This window comes from Centropristis striata, chromosome 2, assembly GCF_030273125.1.
Source record: "Centropristis striata isolate RG_2023a ecotype Rhode Island chromosome 2, C.striata_1.0, whole genome shotgun sequence".
Lineage (NCBI taxonomy): Eukaryota > Metazoa > Chordata > Actinopteri > Perciformes > Serranidae > Centropristis > Centropristis striata.
The window spans coordinates 6096568-6109535 of record NC_081518.1 but is presented as its reverse complement, the minus strand read 5'-3'; the positions used below and the strand labels follow the sequence as shown (position 1 = coordinate 6109535).

General features: G+C 37.9%; 1 protein-coding gene across 2 annotated transcripts in view; it reads right to left on the bottom strand.

Moving 5' to 3' along the window:
* Window positions 1–12968, bottom strand: part of apba2b (amyloid beta (A4) precursor protein-binding, family A, member 2b) — a 105895-nt gene that overhangs the window by 51417 nt on the left and 41510 nt on the right. The window lies entirely within an intron of this gene.

Genomic DNA, 12968 nt, shown 5'->3' with positions numbered 1-12968 from the left:
GGTCAACCTGGGAGACAATAAAGTCTCTTTCTATTCTCGACCTGCTAAAGAAGTGCAGGTGAAATGTTTCTTGCTGCGGTCAGCGAGTAGCTGCTTCAGCGTGGTGTGATAACTATGATGAAACTCACTGAAACCAATGCCTTATTTTTACCATCAATAACTAGAACAGGGGCGGAGCTGGGGGATGGAATTCTGGGGCTCAAGCCTCAAATGTTTTTTTCTCATAATCCCTGAACCTCGTAGGCTTTTAAAAAACATGCAACTTTGTTTTATTTCCTCTCAGTTTCTGTTACCATGGATAACATATCATGATAGTACCATATTACATAGTACATTATATCGTGCATGGCACAAAGGTGTGCATCCTCTATTTTGAAGATTTTTGAATTCATTTTTCAAAATGTCATTATTTACGTAGAACGTGCTTTGCACTGTTTCCGATCAGATGCCTTTTAGGGGAGCTCCGCCCAAGTGTGTGATAGTTCTACACCTGATTTTCCAATAATATTTGAATAGTTTCCAGCGAATATCAATGTTCAATGTGTATGTGCTGGATGGTGTGGTACCTTATGAAAAGTAAGTGTTTTATGGAGTTGCAGAAGTTGTAGTGTGGCATGTAATGTATGAATACATACTTCCAACGGGCACTGCACAAGTATAATTGATTAAATGTTCAACTGTTCGGCCTAATATTGAAGACGATGTTTACTTGGCATTGTTGGTGATCCTTGATTTGCAATACGAGCAGCCCAAATTATTATAGGATGAATTCATATGTAACAGATGTAACATTAATTCAATGAACTCTACTCCGGTTTCATTATCAGTGATGCTGCTGATACCTTATTCCTATATTTTATATAACTAAAAATGAGCAACATCAGATAGTTTTTGCTTTTTTTAGGTGGCAGAAGTGAAAAGTAGTCTTCCAAAAAGATTAAGACAGTAGGACAATTAGACACAAAATTGGATGCATTTTATTATCAAATGGCTTGAAAAAAATAGTGCCAATATCTGCTGCATATATCTGCTGCAAATGGGAAAGAAAATCTCCCCCGGGGGGAACACGCCTCTAGGTTCTAGCTGAGCACTTTATGTTTACAATATCTGCCTCTGCCTCTGAACTATACTAACAGAATTATGGCCAGTCTTTTAACAGCTACATTATACCGTGAGATAAACTAGAAGGTATGCAGCATTGGTTCAGAGCACCAAGAGCCGGCTGTGCAGCTGTGACAAGAACAGTTAAAGATAAAGTATTGGGCTTACTTTCCCCAATAAATAAACAGATATTATTATTTTTAAGTATCCAAACAAGATAAAGGATATCCTATAAATCATGAATGAATCCTATTACAGGCTCAAAGCACATATCAACACAAACCATGAGAACACTTAGCTGTTTGGACCGCTAACTAAAAGTTAGGAGTATTTTTCTTACAGAGGTGAACCCTCTGTGCCCTGTCATCCATTTTGTCGCCACTCTGTTGTGCCATCCAGTTGCCAAGAACAACTGCCCTCAAGAGGGGTGTTGTTGCTGCTTTCCCCCCTTTTTTCCATCACCATAATTACATTTTCCATCACCAGAGATTACACCGGTTAATTAGCTCTGCACAACCTGCCTCAAACACACCCCCTCTAAAAGACAAACAGAGAAATACAGAAAGGAGCACATGCACACAGTTGGTTGTTCCACAGGTAGCAAAGTCAGGGGACGAAGATTACATGTGCACACAAAGCACATGCACTGGGCTGACTGGCTCTTGTCAATATAAATAAGTGAAAGCACTTCCATGGAGGTCTGATCACACTGTGTTTGTGGATGCAGACACATGGACACACGTGCTCTGTACACATCATCAAATATGCAGCATTTTCATCTTACAAAGCAATTTTGTGCATCATTTAAAGCAGCACATAAAAAAGGTTTTCACTGAATGACTTAAAAACCACCTCCGCTTGTTAGCATCTAGGAAAAGGTGCATCTACTGCATCTCTTACCTGACGTCCTGAGCTGGGATGTGGGATACAAAAGAGCTGGGATCTGTTCTAACAACGGCCCCAGCCTCCCTCCTTCCTGCCCACCCATCTCTCTTCGCTCCTCCCTTCCCCCACCAGCTGCTACACAGCATGCACCTCCCTGGCTCCACCCTCCTCCTTCCTCCTCATTATATCCCAGCATCCTCCTGTCGAGGCCCGGCCCCGCCTCGTTCTATTCCCCAGAGCTGAGGGTAGAGCTGCATCCCCTGGGGGACTGATACCCTTTGACCTCCTCTTTGTTGAATCACAAGCCTTATTTTTTCTTTCTTTTTTTGTTGCTGTATTCATGTTACATATCATGTTTTTGATTCTTTATATTTTTTTTCCCAGAGTGCTGTGCAAATTTACAAATCCTGTAAGTCCCCAGCCAGGTGGCTTTTCCCAAATCTGCTTTGTCTGGCATGTAATTCAGATTTGACTATGTTTATTGAATTTGCATGCATTTGTACATCACAAGACACACAGGGGAGCTGTCCCACCTGTTTAGTACCATTAGGACACTTTTTAGAATGAATTATGACAAACAGTGCAACTATACTGTGTGCCTGCGTGTCAGAGGCTTGCTTGTACCTGCACTTTTATGATTTATCAATTTATCTGTTTGTTCATTTACCAACAAATCCATGTATGACCACAGCCAATTTCTCTTTCACTCGAAATTTTTGGTTTTTTTTGGCTTTCTTTTTGCATTTTCTCTCACAAAGATCCATTATAATAGCTTTAATAATGACTTAATTTGCCATTACATGCAGAATCCTAATTATTATTATTAATTGGAACTACTCTATAAAATATCCTTAATTTTACTTGGTAAGTAGATCAGGAGAATGTTTCATAGCAGCTACTAAACTTGCAGGATGAGCGCTAGTTTAAGGACAAGGTGATTAAAAGACAATATAGTCCGTTAGTCCACTCAAATTTTGATTTGCTGTTTGACTCAGTCATCATATCAAACATTTTGAATGAGGTGGACATGTCTTCCCATATGGTCTAGCGGTTAGGATTCCTGGTTTTCGCCTGGGTTCGACTCCCAGTATGGGAACTGGTTTCGTCCAGTCTTTGGCCTAGACATTAGGATTTGGGCTTGTAACCAGGAGAGTCTCCAGTTGAGGACTGAAGTGCCCTTGAGCAAGGCACCTAACCCCCTCACACTGCTCCTAAGCATGGTGTGTCAAAAGGATGGACTAATAAGGGAATCGTACCACACAGGTGGCTGTAGTCAGTTAAAGACGGGAGCTTTGCCCTTTCTGCCTGATGGCAGTACACTTTGCTTTTATTTTCCACCTCAGCATTTTCTATTCTTTGACAAGCAAAAACATAAAAATGTGTATAAAAATTGAAGAAAAGCAAAAACACAACAGTGCCTTTTGCAGTTAACATCTCACTTTATTCTGAGACTAATTAGATTCCTAGTGGTATGAAAAAGGTTGGCTAGCTCATTTTGTTCATCTCACTGTCATTTGGAGTTAAATTCACACTACTGACTATTTTCCCCATCCACACCGAGATGCTTCACAAGAAACGTGGCACCAGCAAAACATCTTTATATCAGTTTTTAGACTCGCTTAAAAATTAAAGAAGTGGCCATTACTACTTCACCACTTCCTTCCTGATTTGCTGCCAGCAGATAAATGAATATTAGTTATTTAATTATGATGAGCTATTTAATTCAAGGTAATTATTAAAATTTAAATGTCCCCTCAGTGCCTTTTCACATCGGTTCATGTCTTAGATACAATTCAGGGTTTTCACAGTAAATTTTTGATGTCAATTCCAGACTATTAAAATATATATATATATTTAAGTACTTTGGATTGTAACTCACAAACTATATTCTCAAATGAACTCTAAATTAGTTTAGAGTTTTTACTTTTATTCCCCCTTCTTTGTCTATTCTGATGCATACATATGTTTGTTCTTGTTTTGCAGAAAATGTTTTGTTCTAAAGATTTAATAGGCTGCAGAACCTTGGTGAAACTAAAACTAAGGACACAGTAATAAAATGCTCTCTATCTTAAAGCCCTCTTCCCCTACAATAATGCATCAAAATAAGCACTTCATGTAGAGGATGTGTGCACATATATTTCTAGTTTCCTGCTACCAGACCTCTAAATTGCCTACGTGAGATTAAAGGACTGCATATCCCCGTCAGTCTCTCCTGGACAGGTTGTTTCTTTCCTTCTGCTTTAATGTATGCAGGGATATGCTCCAGCCCAATGGGGAGCTGAATAGAAATAGAGTGGCTAAAGAAAATGAATCAATGATTGGTGCAAAAAGAAATCAGAATCCAGCTGGCTCCATCAATGTACATTTCTTTCTACATCCCACCTGCACAACCATGCACTCACAAAGTGTCTGTCTCCCACATAGATGCTGAAATGTAGGCACTGATTCAAGCTGTTACCTTCATCAGTAAAAAAGGCTTGACACACACACATACAGACACACACACACACACACACACACACACATACACCACTCTGTTAGCACCAATAAGAGAAACCCAGGCAGCCTGCCTGCAGTATCCCAATTGTCTGTTTTGAGCTGCAGCTGGACACCACCAGGGTTTATTCATGTCTGCCACAAAACGCTTTATCTACAGTTAAGATAAAGCTTTAAATTACCCTTAGACCATTGATTGGCAGACACATTTTTAACTTGTGTGTATGTGTGATTGCATGAATGTGTGTATGAAGAGGTAAAGAGGGACTTGAGGAGGGAGCAGAGGGTGAGTGAAGCAGTCCGAAAGCAGCAGATGGCTCAGTCAGAGTGAGGCCCGCGGGAATACTAATGCCTCTCTGCCTTGAATTCTAAGATATGACCTCTGTTCATAACGGTGAATAAGACAGTCAGGCTTCAACAGGGCCGAGGCAGATGAGTGTGAAAGAACCATGAAGAGAGACAAACTGTAACATCATTTTTCAAGTCTTTAAATGCAATAAGACAGAATTAAGTATCTCTATTGATTCCATTAGTGTATAAATGAACACATCCTCTTCAGGTAAGTGATGATCAAAATCACTGAGGTATGTAACTAAGAGGTGTCCAATATGAGGTGAACACATGACACTGCAATGACATCACTCACACCCCGAAGTGACCATATTTGTATGACAGGGTGGAGCTATCATAAGTTATCATCTAACGCTAGCTAGCTTGGTTAGCAAGGTGCAAAAAAGATGAGCCAGCTGACTCTTTAGAGGGTTTTTAGTAAAACCAAATGTTGAAAAATAGGTGACAAGTTAGAATGAACTTTGATGAACTGAAAACACACCATGAAAGTCTAATCACAAGGTAGCCACACCCGAAAACATACCATTCGTTATCATCTATTTTATTCTAAATGGGGCAATAATTCACAAAATGAACATCATGTGGTGTTAAAGAAGACTTGTACCTAGTTATTGAGACTTTAAACTCATAATGATAATGTTTCCTGAGGTAATAAATCAAGTTAGAAGTAGTGCCATTTTCTCATAGACTTCATATTGCGACTGGTGGAGTTGCCCCCTGCTGGCCTTTATAAAGAATACAGGTTTAAGGCACTTTAATATTGGCTAAAAAAACTACTACTTAACTACTAGTACAACTACTACAACTACTCAATGATTGATTACAACTTATTTTACATTCAAGATGCAAAAGATTGTGATTTATTTCCAAACGTTATTAGTGTTTTCATGCATTATGTAAACATTTTTGTGCTTCTTATTTTCTGCATTTGTTTGCTGCAGGCTCAGCTGTGTACCAACTACAAGACTCATGATTTAACCACAAAAGGAAGCTGTATGTGGGAGTGGGTGTGGAGGCAGTAGCTTGTTGAAAAGCTGGCACATCTTGTTCTTTGGTTTATTTCAATACTGATGCATTCGACAAGCAACAGGCGACCGAACATCATGCAGCAGTCACCACAGTGGTAAAGACCTTTCCAGTAAACACCGTAAGCATTAAGTGCACCACTGGCTTTGCAAAGTTACTGAACCACGAGTGTCTCACTGTCTGTATTTGACCTTCTGTACGATTTGTTGCCCTGCAGCTGATTATTGATCTTGCTGCATAAACAGGAACTTCTTTGCACAGCATGACTTAAACATGACTGAACGAAAAAAGTTTCATCTTTTATATCTTGTCTAGGTGTCTACCTTAATCTTTTATGCTTTCTTTGTCATCTTATTTCTCTTTTTCTGAGAGCTAGACGGATAACTACAATGATGATGTCCATGATGTCCATTTCCCAACACTTACACTTTATAATGAACAAAGCATGTTTTTTATTTGTCTAAAATTAGTCTAATTTGGCTAAACAGTAAACAAAATTTTTCATTTTTTCATTTGAAAAAAATAACCAAACAAGCAATTTAATCAATTATTTAGTTAACTATATTTTACTTTGTGATTTATTTTTTATTTCTTGAGGTGGTAAATAAAAGAAACACTGATAAAATGAGTTGCACCAACTAATAAAAAGGTGAAGTTCTTCATCTACATTGTTAGCTGCAGTATAATTATACTTATTGTATCCTGCAGCTGTCTTGACTGACTGACGGTGAAATTATTCTGCTACTTTGACAGAATCAGGCAACTGATGGCAAGACCTTACCAATATTTTACTTGATCACAAACATATAATGGTTATCTGGTTATGAGGGAAAAAAGTATGTCATTTCTTTACCAAACTAACCAGAGGTAAGCTACTTTTTAAGGTTGTGTCCAAGAAGGACCAAAAGAAAACATGAAAAATAGTATTTGTTGGCTCTACTCTGAAAATGAATTATTCAAGTCATTCTATTTTGTGGCAGTAAAATTGTTCTTTTGTTTATACTTAAATGGATTGGCCTAATAAGCATAAAACAAGTGCAAAATACATGCAAAATTCTGGATTGACAACAAAACACAACTGTGATTGCTAAGTAGCTTGTTGCTGCAAACATTTAATACATTCATGTGTGGGTGCCTGTATGTCTAAATTATGTTTTGGGGGGCTAAGTCCTTTTACCGCTTGGGGTTCATTTTTCACAATGAGAAGAAAAAATTAGACCCGTCTGTTGAATTTAAAGTTAAAAGCGGACAAACGGAGATGGAATATGGAGGAGTTCACTGCGTGTCTGGAGAGAAAGTGAGAATGGAGAGAAATAATCTTCTCCATTTCATTTTCTTTAAAAATGGTGCCCCAGCTACCTGCAGCTACTCAGCACAGAGGAAATTGCTGTTTCAATTGAAGGGTGCTTTCTGCTTGGCGCTCTCTCTCACTCTCTTTTGCACAAACAGACACAAAGACTTGCAGGGAAAAATACAGACAGAATGTACAGTTCATTGCTTGGAAATCGATTGTATTAAAAGGACTGATAACACACAGAAATGGCTGCACCAAATGCATGTAATGGGGTATAATGGAGTGTATTCTCATCTTATATATGTAATAGATGAAGAATAAATATACAGGGCTGATATAAATTCATGAAAGACTGTAAGTCCATGGATATCAAAGTGTTAAACATCAGCTGTGGCTGTACTGAAATCACTACTAACCCAATGCATGCTGGGATTGGCTCCAGCCATTTGCAACCAAAAGAAGATGATATCAGCATTTAAGTACCTCTTAGTTTATTTAAAATCTAATTTTCATATCATAACTATCGTGATGACAGATGGATATAGACAAAACATCTTCCATTTTAGTTAGATTAAGTTTTTTTTGCAAATTGATTTGACTGTCTCCTGGTTTATGGTTTCATGTCTGACTAAATCTAATTAATCTCCAATTGAACAGATTGTGTAGAGTGAAAAAAAATACTATTTGATGAATGGTTTCTGTTTATATTAATGGTTGGAGATATGGCACTAAATTGGAGGCAGCTTTTGGGCCCGATTATCTTGGCTTCAAAAAGTAAGTGACCAGTATTGAGCCTCATTATACAGTGATGAATGAATTTAAGATTGATTTACTGTATTCAATCTATGGTGGAAAGGTCAAGCACTCCAATAAATGATCCTTTGAAACTGGAAAAGAAGCAAGCCTCTCCCCTTTTACATGGAGGACATTAACCACTATGGCCATCCTACCTTCTCTTATACTCGTAGCAAGAGAGAACAAAATGAATAGTTTTTTGTAGGCCGACCTGGAAGTAGCATCGCCATGGGGTCTATTGAGAATTTGCATCTGGGATTTTTGCATTAGAGAACGGCACACACACGTTTCTGATGCTTACGAGTTTTGTTCAGCAGGATAATTTTCACACATGAACACCACTTTAATGAAGTTTGAAGCGTTAATGCAGCCAACAGATATAAACCTCTAACGTGATGCTATAGTGAACTACACCATGGTTGCATGACTTGAAAGTCATTACCGTTAAGCTACAACTTTTAAGAGGACAAAAGTGGATATTAGCTAACATTAACTTGCTAGCTCCTTTCTGGCAGACCAAGTAATAAAACAATCAAATGATATGTTTAAATCGAATAGTTTTAGCTAGAAACCATGGGCTGTTTCAGTTGGTTTATTTTTGGTTCATTACCTTATAAAAACTTAGTTCTCACACAGTAGCTTTTAAAATTTTTCAGTTTTTTGCTAGTGGACAAAGTTGTCAATGTAAAACATGTGGTTAGCATTGTGAAACGTTCACAATTTTGCAAGGCTTTGGCAAAAAAACTACTTCCTTAAGTTCAGGGAAGTCACTACCGTTAAGCTTCAAACGGTCTCCTACAAGCTAGAGAAACTGTAGCCTAATAAATTGTGTATTAACCTAATCTACAATAGTTTGCAATTCTTTGTCCGCCGTGATGAATTTGAATGTCCCAGACAACCACTGTAGTCTCATTTAGCCACTTGCCTTTTCAAGGACACGTAGAAACCTCAAAATTCACAATTTGGAGGTATTTACTAATGTATTTTATGTCATACAACAAAGTGTGAACATCTCTTCAGCTTGTGTTAACCACAGACCTTATTTCTGAACTCTGTATATCAATATACAGTCATGGAAAAAATTATTAGACCATCCTTGTTTTCTTCAGTTTATTGTTCATTTTAATTCCTGGTACAACTTAAGGTACATTTGTTTAAACAAATATAATGAAAACAAAAAAAAATTGCTCAGAAGAGTTGAACTTAAGAGCTGATATCTAGCCATTTTCAATGGTTTTCTTGATAATGATTTTGGTTATTATCAAGAAAACGATGGAAAATATCTAGATATCAGCTCTTAAATTAAACTCTTATCAGCTATTTTTGTTGTTATCAATATATTTGTCAAAACAAATGTACTTTTAGTTGTAACAGGCATTAAAATGAACAATAAACTGAAGAAAACAAGGGTGGTCTACTCATTTTTCCATGTCCGTATCCCTATATACCCAGTCCCAAATGTAGCAGCTTGTTATTCTCTGTTTCCAAAGACCAGCTGCTTTAAGTTTTGACAGACTGACCAAAACACTAAATTCAAGCATTTTGAGGGGAAATCTGAATTTCTGTGTTAAGCAAGTCAACTTAAAATCTTGTGATCCATGAAGTGATCTCTGCTGCCCTTCAGGAAGCTGCCGTCCGTCATCTTTATTAGGGTCAGCTCTGATCACGTGATCTTGTAAACATTTAACTGTATAACATTAAACGACCCTCGCAGCACTTCCACACCGTTAAACATATGTTGATAAATCGTGTAATAACCCGACCATGCTGAGTTATGCTGCTCGTAAATAAAGAATAAAGGCACTATCAGAGAGAGACAGAGCGAGAAAATGAGTTTCCTCTCGGCTGTCTCATTGAGATGCAGCGTTTGTTCTCCTTACAGCCTCCCACTCGCTTCAGGACGACAACAAGAGAGCGAAGCGGGAGACGGGAAGGGAAGGAAAGCAGAGACTTGGTGAGCAGCAGGAATGGCAAAGGACCACAGAACGCATCGCTCGCTCCCCCGCAATCCTGCCTGCCAATGTCCATCTCGCCACTTGAAGCACAACGCCACAGACACACCCTCCTCCTTCACCCTTGACTGTTACCATGGCAACCCTTTGTTTTCCATTACAGTCTCTCAGAGGAGGACTGTCGTCAAATAACCTCTTTTTTTCAGAATAAACACACACGCATGCACACATTATTCAGACTAATATAGCCTGTTACGAGCTGTTTTGTAACATAAGAAACAGCAACACTTTTGGTGTCAGCTGTGTCGAGTAAATTTGGTCTCGATCAATAAATGAAGGCAGAATGAATCCACCAGATGGGCATTTTTCTTTTTGTGTGTGGCCCAGCATCATTTAGCTTTAGGAGCACAAGTAACAAGGCTCCACACAGATTCACAGCAGTGTAAAGTGGTATCCAAGACTGAAGGGGAGACATTCTCCCAAAAGAGAGAAAAAAAAAAGATCACCTTCGACTTTTATGGATACCCAAATAGTCTTTTCTGCTTTGTTAGCTCAGGCAAGTTTATGTTTTCGGTGGTGTTGGTTTGTCTGTTTGTCAGCATGAAACTATTGGACCAATTTTCATGAAACTTGGCGAATTGCTGTAGCGTGGGCCAAGGAAGAACCCATTAAACATTGGAACAGATCTGAACTACAGTGCAGATACACAAATATATTTTTGATTTAACTTCATTGCTTTCAAAACTGTGAAATTGGGCATTTGTGCTGCATTCGGAATTATCAGAAAAATTAGTTTCAGATCATATTTCATGGCTCATCTGATCCGTTTCCTTTGGTCATCATTGTGACTCAAATGCTGGAAACAGACATCAAACATCTTTTTTGTAGTGTCCATGTTGTTTCCATGTTACGATATAAAGCTCATGAACACAACAAAGTCGGAGGAATGAGTTCCAAACTTGAGAAGTGGGACAATCTGAGGAGCAAGTGAATCAATGCACCATCGGCTTTAGCGGAGTTCTGCACTTTGAGTGTTGTTTTAGTTGTTTTTTGTTTTTATCCGCGCAATGTTAGTCAGTCTAGCACTTTGGTTGAGACTGAAATATCTTCTCAACTGTTGGGTGGATTGCCTTTCATGGATATTTATGGTACCAAGAAGATAAAGCCAAATGACTTTGGTGATCCTCTGTCACCATTAGATTGGCATTTGTTGTTTTAAGTGAAATGTCTGAAGAACTAATGGCTGGATTGCCATAAAAGCTGCTGACTGGAGTCTTTCTGGTCAGTTAAAGTTCAGCTTTTAACAAGATGCAAGGCAAATGTTTTTGATAAGTTGGCATTTGAGTCAACAAAGTCTTCAGACAAGCAACAAAGAAAGTAATTATAATATTAACCACAGCAGGAGAATAACACACATTTTTCCTTTTCAAAAGATGTTGCATGTGACCACTCAAGGCACCAGAGCAAAACTATCAGCCAGGTTAACTCACAGTTTGAACACAAACTTCAGTTTGTGGGCACTGAGGCTGGCCAGGTGGCACATGGGGGCTAGGTTGGCCTACATTTTAAGGAGGAACATGAAACACTCTCTAAAGTTTTGCCTGGCAACAAGCCCAGCTTGCAGAGAGCTAAACACAGCTAAATGGCCCCAGAGGGAGACAGATACTGGGGCAATTTCACAGGGTTTAATTGAAGCTGTCAACTGGATTTGGTTACTGATGAGAGGGAATGTGAGACAGAACGAGAGAGATAAAAAGCATTAACTTATTTTAATATGTAAAATTGTGAACTTGGGGGGAAAACAGTAAAAGCAGCCTTGACATCACCCATTCATTGCTAAGACTGCCACCACTGCACACACGTTAGCAGATGGGAAAACATTTTTGTTTTGGATTTAATGAGAAATCCTCCCACACCACTCTTCCCCAACCAGGCGGAAATCTGACAACAAAATAAATGGGTATTAATCTAATAGCCAAATAAAAAAGGAGGGAGATAATAAAGATTATGGAAATGCTGCTAATTAAAAGTATGGTTGTTTGTTCTGTCTGTTGATACATTATGGAGTGAGTGTATGCAGGACAAAGAAAAATATGCCATTTATTTTCGTTTGAAAGGGGATTAGTCATTTTTTGTGTGGATCGTGACAAAAACAGGACAGAGTACATAAATCTCAGGAAATGAGAAGTGAGACTGCAAAATGATCTGAAAGGAAAAAAAGTTCTAAAACTTTCTCATTAGTAATTTAAATAATCAGCAGAAATAAAGTTATGATCCAAGTTTAACTAGGACAGAGATGTTTGTGAAAAGTAATTTGTTTTTATACATATTCTCCATAATTTGTGACCAAACATTGTACACTATAAATTGACTCAGCTCAAGTGTAAGCTGTCTTACTTACTGCATTTTCAAAAAGTCTGGTCATAAGATTAGGAACTTGGAGTCTTTTTTATTTATTTTTTACATCTGACAGTTAGAGCTACTAGCCCAATAACTTAATATTTTCTGGAATAAAACAAAAAACACAGTCAATAACCTTGTTTTTGCTACCCCTGCTGACGAACAGGCCTTTTCACAACAACAGCAAATAATGATAGCACAGATAAGAAAACAAATATAGAAAACATATTCCTCAAAGTCATATATCAACATCAGTGTTGCTATAAAAACTCAATAAGTACATTTTACCACAACCCTTCTTGTAAATGTATAAAACCCTTTATTGTTTATTTAAATTGTCAGAAATTAACTGATACTGAACATACAGTACTATCAAGTTATTTTTATTATTATTATTATTATTATTATTATTATTATTTAAATGGTCTGTAATTGGCTGGTACTGAATATACATACCAATGTTTATTTTGCTATTATATTCTTATTTATTCTTTCTTTTCTGTGTTGTAAAATGTATAATCGTGTTAAATATCCTCTAAAAAAAACAGCCTTCTGAGTACCTTTGCATCGTCATATCAGTGGAAAATCAGCGCACAATCCACACAGAAAAGGCCACTTTCTTTCCAGCTCAAAAGTCATTAAATCTGCTGCTATGTCGCTAATCAGTT